We start from the raw sequence: 7,891 nt of genomic DNA on the forward strand, positions 1-7,891 counted from the left end.
AGAATTGATGCCCGCACATTCCCACGTTGGAAGAGGAAGCTTGGGAGAGTTGAAGACATTGCTTAATTTTTTTTTTCATGAAGAAAAGTCTTCGGCTAGCTAAAACCTTCAAGTGGAACTATAACAACGAAGCCGGGCCTTGGCGAATGTTCCCAAGTGGCACCGTGCTGCTCGCATGGGCACTAGCGCGAAATTCCATTCTAGTGCTTACTAATGCGAAAGCACAGAATGGCCCCACATTGAGCTCAAAACGGTGGAGCAGCACCAGGGGTTACAATGCTGTCACCAAGTATTCTTTCTTGGCGTCTACCACTCGCGCCACTGATAATGCAAACATGCACGATTCTCCAACCCGCGAAACATCTCTACGCAAGTTAAACATTCATTCCAACGTCGCACCTTGCTTGTGGCGTCACTCGCGTGGTTGAAATGACGTCTTGTATCGCGATACCCCTCCGATGCTGGCCCCTTCCCCGCGCGCGACTCAACGACCCCCTAATGCAGCTGACCTCGCGTGGACCGTACACCACGGATGCGAGCTCACGATGTAGTGTCGGCGCCGGCGACCGTGTTCTCCCGAGCACGCTCCTCCTGCCTGCTACGAGCGTGCGGAGCCTCATTTCCTCGGCGTCGACGGAACCGAGTTCGGCCCACGCCGGCGGCCGCAAATGGGTTTATAGGGTCAACACGACGACCCCCATCGACAGGCGGCGGAAAAAAAGGCGGTGAGCGCGAGAGAAACGGGGAGAAGTTTGCGATGGCCCCGAAACGAGCGCATGAAACAAATTACCGCGAGAAAAGTAAATTCCACCATGGAAACACGAGCAGGGGTGGCGGCTTCCCTCCGGAGGACTTGCAAGGGCGGATGTATCCATCGCGGGAGAAAGCAATACGCACCGGCAGCGACACGGCACTCGGGAAGACAGAGCCATCGGGGGGGGGGGGGGGGCAGTCCTCCGTGCAATCGAATTACAGATGCCCCGGGCAGCAGCAGCAGAACCTCGCACAGGCACAAAGCGCGGACGCATAAAGGGCCGCTGAGAGGTTTTTGTCGTTTCCGAGCGAACCGCGTGCGCAGCCGGGGAGAGAGGAGCACTCACAGGGGGTGCCCTGCGGCCTTCCACTTTTATTATTATATAACGCGTACGTCCCCTCGGCGGGGGAGTAATTCGCCCCCCCCCCCCTCCCCCCCTCCACTCCGTCCTCTCCAGTCTGCCGTGCAGCTCGCCGCTGGAAAGCGCGCACTCCGCCAAATAATCGAATTACTTCTGGCAAATAAGGAAGGGGGGCACGAGACGAGCTTGTAACGACCGGGGAGGGCGACCCAAACGGGCCCGCATTAAGTTCACACAGGCCGACTCACGGAACACAAGGAAAGGGGCGCCGGGAAACACGGGACCAGAACGATTCGCAGCGAGAACAAGAGAACGGGCGCGGACCCTAGCCAGGTGAAGAGGGAACGAGCGAAAAGGAAGAGCGGGAACAGATGCAAGGAGACGACCCGCGAGGAATGCAGCGGAGAAGGGACGCAGTGGTAACGACAGCTCACGTCAGCGCTCCATCCGGCGCGACGCTGCACATATCTATCTCTATGTGGACACTTTATTCTCTTCCTTCCCAAATTCCTTTATTGTCTGTTTTCTCACTTGAGCCGTTATTACTGCGAAGCAGTATATGCCTAGCCACCCCCCCCAGGTTTTCATTCCGGTGAAGCCGATTTACTCGGTGCCGCTCCGGGGCTCCTCCTCACCACCGCCGACCGCTCTATCAAAACTGCCATTCCCCTCGCCACCACCGATACCTGTTTCACAGGTTGCGCTATCGGCTGACAACGGCGGTAGCGCCGTTATCACATAATTGCGGAGAACACACAGAAGCGCGAATGGGAGTAAAAATGACCGAAAGCAGCTGCCTCCGTGGCCGCCTCAAATTCCACCTCGCCGAGTAGTTGTGAATTGAAGAGCCACTTGCCCGGTTGGAACGCCGGAGTGATACCATAATTCTTCAACTTGAAAGGCTTTCCGAACGACATTTTCGCCGGTGTATTTCACGCCTAAGTACGCGCCCATCACAGGTTGCCGGTTTATGCGTGCACGGGTTGGGGGGAGAAGTTGGGCGTGCACACACAGCTGGGCTCCATGCCGATACCGCTAATACCCGTTGTGCTGGGTCGTGGTCGTGGCAAAATGCGTTGTCAGATGTTCTCCGTAACCGAGTGCTTTCGGTCTGGGTTATATTACACGGACAGTAAAATGCCTACGACGGGGAGGGAAACAGACAGCCGCACGTTTGTCCGCTAGAATAAAGTTCGAGACCTTCTAGCTTTAACTCGCTACGGGACGGACGCATGTCGTTCGCTTGAAGGAAGAGCGGGAATTAAAGAAGCGTCGGCCTGAACAACAGCGCGAATAGGTGCGAAAACAATAGAAAGCCGCTCCCGCCGCAATTACGTTCTCAAGCTTGTCGAGTAGCTGCAAATCCATGTCGCTGCAAACGGCGACATGGGGCAATATTACTTGTTCAGCTTAAAGGGCTTTTAGAGCGACATTTTCGACGGTTTCTTTCACATCTAAGCACGCGCACATAACCGGTTGCCGACGTGCACGGGTTGGCAGAAAGGGGAGGGGGGCGTAAACACGAAGCTATAGGTTTCATGCCCTCACTGGTGACCATAGGTCGGCGTACTCACTCGTGAGTACACTCATTTGTACTCATTTGTACTCAAACTCACGAGTGAGTACGATGATGAGTGATCACACACCCAGAAAAAAACAGTGAGTACGATGACGAGTGAGTACACACTGTAAAAACTGGCCGTCACTTTTACGGCCAAGTGACCGTGATTTTTGACAGGAAGTCGACGTAAATGGTGAAGACTGTTGTTTCGCCGTCAACTCGATGGGAGAGGGGATAGAACAAGGAGCGAAAGGAAACAAACAAACTGACTTCAGTAATACAGCACTCTGATTGGCCGCCCAAGGCGGCTCTCGCAGTCGCCGGTGGGGCCTTTTGCTTTTTCTCTTGTTCGACGCCGGATTGTCGAAGAACGCTTCCTTTGTAGGGGACCCTTCCGAGAGGCACCGCTGCCTGTTGCTGGGGGGAGTGGGGGTCCTTCCAGGGACGCTTCCTTTGTCTCCCGTCGCGGCGGCCGTCGCCGCCCGCGCGATCGGGGGTGGAGAAAGGAAGGGACATTTTCTTCTGTTTTCGGAAAGCGTCTGGGTTGCCCTCCTTTCCCATGTCGGGGCACGGCCGCTGGATGAGAGCGCGCCTCTCATCCAGCGGCCGTGGTCGGGGGCTCACACATACTTTGAAACTGCGACGGAGCAAACGTCTCTTTTCTGGTCTCCTTCAGCAAGCAGCCATGCGCGCGGAGCTGCAGCAACAGAGCAAGTGCATCTGATAGCGGTAAGTGAACGATTTACAGCATCAAGAGATTTTTCCTTGCAAAAAAAAAAATAATAACTAAAATCTGCGAACGCAATAATTGTGAAGCAAGTTCAAGTGTGCAGAGTATATTGGCTCGAATACTATGAGGACCGTCGTGTCAGAAACTGGAACCGTGTTTCTGCATCTGTAGCTTGAACAGGGCAGCACGCTCGTCGGTGCGAGCGGTCGGCGAGGGATAACTGCGCCGTGAGAACGATGACCACCATCGCGCCGGCCGCTGCACGGCCTGGAGCTTTTACTTTTTCTAGCACTTTTAATTGCCCCCAAACAGGAAACGCGTTTGCGTTTTGATGAGTTTTGTCTCCAACTGACACAGTTTCGAAATGTCGACATGGGAAGAAATGGGCGGGAATAGACAGCGGCTGATTTCGGCACCGCAGTAGGCGGGCATTTTGTTAAGTGCACGACGAGTATGTATTGTTGTAATATAATTTTGCGCGAAACAACGCTTTTGATCGTGCCCGCGCACCCGCCGAAACTCGGTAATAAGCAATGACGTGTCGCTTGTTCACGCCGCAGCACTGTTTCCGAAAGTTGGGGTGGGGAAGGGTAGGGGGCTGTCGACTCTTTCATGGGGTCGTGCAAAGGGCAGAAAGCGAGCAGACTAACGACTGCTTAAACTTTACGGGCCAAAAGCTTCTGGACACATGTAAACTCTGCGCGTCTTTTTTTCTCGTGCGTCGCCTTCTTGTGCAAAGTACGTATAACTGTTACTCGCGATCGTTGCATCGCTCCTTCAACTGCGACGGTACGTAGGTGCAGTAATTTTGTCGCCATGCAGGCTCGAAGATGGGTGGACTCCAGCGGGTCTTCATAGCAGTCGACGGCACCACAATACTGTGAAGCAGGAAGTGTCACCCGTCATCGTGGATTCTTCATGTTCAACGTCTGTTACCGACACGGCCACCCTCACTCTGACGATTGAGTTTGCAAAGGTAAATGAGTGTGGAACAACTTCATCTCGATAACGGTTAAAGTTTTATTATCTTTCTCGTCGTTGCGGCCACGTACTAAAGAAAGCTACTGTGAGTTTCTGGCAGCTTCCTTTGTTCTGTGGTTACACAGCGCGACGTGGCTTATTGAAATGTGGTTGTTATTTTTTATCTTTTTACGCCAGTTTTATGCACATACTACGTATACCAAACTTTTTCCATTTAACTTTTGCACAGCTAGTATTCTTGAAAAGTTGCTGTCTTCCTAAAGCTAACGGAAAAGATGCTGTTTCGATTGGATTAACATATTGTCATATTTGTTTGCATTGTCCACCACCTGCTTTTGTGTAGGTTGATCCCTTTTTGTTGTCTATTATATATAATTTTGTCCAAATACCATTAATATCATGTTCCACCTAATCACAATACCAACTGTTCTATTTTTCAGGTGCTGTGGCCAATGGCTTTTCAGGAAATCAACAGGAAAGCCACAAGTCTGCTGTGCATTCCTGCATCCATTCTGCTATGTACCATTCTGCAGCAATAAATACGTGAGCACTGAAGCTAATCGTCGTAGCATCTTTTATCAGTTACTGCCCACAGAATGTGAAAATTGGGCAGTTCAGCCGAAGACTACATTTTACTTAAATTTGACGTCTAAATGACGGTTTGCTGTGAAACACTCAAGCCGTCATATTGACGGGCCATTTGTATTTCATATTGACAAGGAAACGTCAAAATGACGTAATGAAAAAACGTCAGCCCGTCATTTTGACGACAAATTTGTATTTCAGGATGACAAGTAAGACGTCAAAATGACTAAAAACGCCATCATTTGGTATTGACGACCACCCGTCAATTTGACAGCCAACCGCTTGGAAATAGAGCTGCCAGAACTTTTCCATCATTTTGACCAAATTTTTTTTACAGTGCAGGGGTAAGTCCACTACTCGTGAGTACAGTACTCATGAGTACACTACTCATGAGTATGAGTACTCATGAGTACAGTATTCATGAGTATGAGTACTCATGAGTTTGAGTACTAATGAGTATGAGTACTCATGAGTACACAGTACTCATGAGTACACAGTACTCATGAGTACACAATACTCATGAATACACAGTTCTCATGAGTACACAGTACTCGTGAGTATACAGTACTCATGAGTACACAGCACTCATGAGTACAATACTCATGAATACTGTGTACTCATGAGTACTGTGTATTCATGAGTATATGCACTCCTGAGTACAGGAGTGCAAACAAGTTTTATCACGAGCTCGAGTCCGGACGCGCGTATACGAGTCGCAAACATTTAGCGGTGCCGCTGTGCACCTTAACTGTCAAGCATGGTAAAATTGCACAACGAAAACTGCACCTCCCTCCTTTCCCGGTCCCTATTTGGCGCTGTAAGCGTTTTTCGGCGGTCGCTCGCAAAGGGGTCACGGTGAAGAGGGAAAAAGGAGGGGGTGAGGGCCCGGCGGGAAACCCGGCCGCAGTTGCTCTTCTCTGATGGGACTTGTTGACTGCCGCAGTTATTTTTGTTGACGCGGCCTGTGAACGCATGGCGGCTTCATTGCGCTTGCTCCCTTCCAATTGTTTTAGGGTAGAGGCGGTGGAGGCTGCTAACAACGCACGAACTAGGAGTACTGAAGTCCCTCTTTTTCAGTCTTCAGAAGTTTCCATAGACGCATGTCACGCTGTGTAGTCGTTTCGTGAGCCGAACCGCTCATTTCAACAGTCGCAGTTAATTTACGTAACTCGCGTCAAACCGACTGCGTGGTTTGTAACGTTAGCTGTGCGTATTCAAGCGACAGTTTGGCTGATGTACGTGCGCCCATTGGTTTTATTAGGTTCCCATTTTGCTCAGGTTCGCTAGTAATATGGTCTCGTGTAGTGCCATTTACAAGTGAGCATATAGCCCCACCGTGCACTACGGCGTGCAGGAGCGGCGGTGGAATTTGCCCCAGCAATGGAAATAAAATATCCGAGTACACCTAAGCACGTTTGTGAGTTGTGAATCGGACATCATAATATCCAGTTCAACGCGTGCGGCGCCTTGTTTAGCCTCGCATTTTTTTTCGAATAGCTCTGTCATCTTGCCGCTGGAGGAGCATTTTGCTTTCGAATGGCTTTACTTTCGAGTGGCAACCCGATTCGCCGCTTCTCGTTTATGCCACCGTGTAATAAGGGCGCTGACGATGATGGTGAATTTCGGTGGTTGTTATTCCCCTAACTTCACTACTGTTTACAGGCGGGGCGACCACCCCTCGCTAGCAACTATACCGCGGAGTTTAAGCTCGCACTGTGAGTGGCCTCGTGAAGGAATTGTTTTGAATTGACACACACACTGTTGGGATTGGGCCATTCTAGCTCAGTCACCACTGTTCGATTCACTTCACTTAATTTTCTTAAAGCCCCCACAGGGGGTGTTACATAAGGGGCGCGTTGTACAACATAGATACAAAAGCCACAGGTTAACGATACAGATGCATAGATGTTGCGACGTTGCCCTGCTCAGTCCGCCATCGACGCGGCGCAGAGGAGAGCGATGAAGTTGTCGAGCCGACGGTGATTTTAAGCTGCATTCATATACCATATATACAAAGGTAGCAAGAGCGTTACATGGCTCGCACAAAGGCACTTCTCAACTCAGTGCCTCCGATGAAATGCCGCTGCACAGCCGCTGCTTCAGGGCTGGTTTTATACCCCCGGGGTTCGGCCGCAGCCACGTGCAGTTCGAATCTTCCCAATCAGGACTATCACTGGCCGCAGTTTGAATCCGGCGAATGCAGGCGAAGTGATTGCGTCAGCCGAGCCACGAATGGGAAAGGGGAGGCGACTCAGCGGCGCCGTCTCCAGTGTCTACTCGTCGCTGCGTGTCTTTTGCGGGCCGGTCGTCCCAAGCATAATTTGGTGCGGCCGTCTCACTGGGAAAAGGATAGTAGACTCGGCGGCGCCGTGTGCCGCCAGTTGCGGCACGTCTGCCGCGGGCTGGCTGACCGAGGCGCGAATCGGGCACACCGTCGGCGCGTCGCCAGGTGCAGCAAATTTGTGTCATTGTGTCAGGCGCTCTGGTTAACCGCACACACACGCATAGAAAAATTAGTAAGATCAGACCCGTGTGGGTTTTGGCCTAGCTGTTAACGGAAATAGACACAACGACGCGTAGTGCCCGTCCTGTCCCTTTTTCGCGGCGGGACCTCCCTCTTTGGCTTTTCGCGCGCTAGCCTGTTTTCGTCTTTCTGTTTATCTCTTACTTTGCGGGCTGGAGGCAGTTGCGAGGGGTACGGTTGCGCAATGTTCGCAGAATTCGGAACAGCGGCGGCAGCGTCTCTTTCCAGATGGTTTTAAAGACGATAGTCTTTCTTTGGCCACTTGAGCGCGACAATGTTGGCCTGTCAGTCTGTCTGTCTGTGTCCGTCATAAAGATAATTCATTATTGCAACTTAATATCACGCCCCGCTGTACACATGGGAGCTACTGGGGTTGCCGTTAAGTAGCTTCACAT

At 51.5% G+C, this 7,891-nt stretch overlaps 1 long non-coding RNA gene across 1 annotated transcript; it reads left to right on the plus strand.

Moving 5' to 3' along the window:
* The first annotated feature begins 3,314 nt into the window (after nucleotides 1–3,314).
* LOC144152307 (uncharacterized) lies at nucleotides 3,315–5,220 on the plus strand. The gene is made up of 3 exons (XR_013319140.1): nucleotides 3,315–3,405; nucleotides 4,229–4,382; nucleotides 4,828–5,220. It is a non-coding gene; the product is annotated as an uncharacterized LOC144152307 (long non-coding RNA).
* The last annotated feature ends 2,671 nt before the right edge of the window (nucleotides 5,221–7,891 follow it).

This window comes from Haemaphysalis longicornis, unplaced genomic scaffold (assembly GCF_048455015.1).
Source record: "Haemaphysalis longicornis isolate Haplotype H1 unplaced genomic scaffold, Haemaphysalis longicornis Haplotype H1 scaffold_9, whole genome shotgun sequence".
Lineage (NCBI taxonomy): Eukaryota > Metazoa > Arthropoda > Arachnida > Ixodida > Ixodidae > Haemaphysalis > Haemaphysalis longicornis.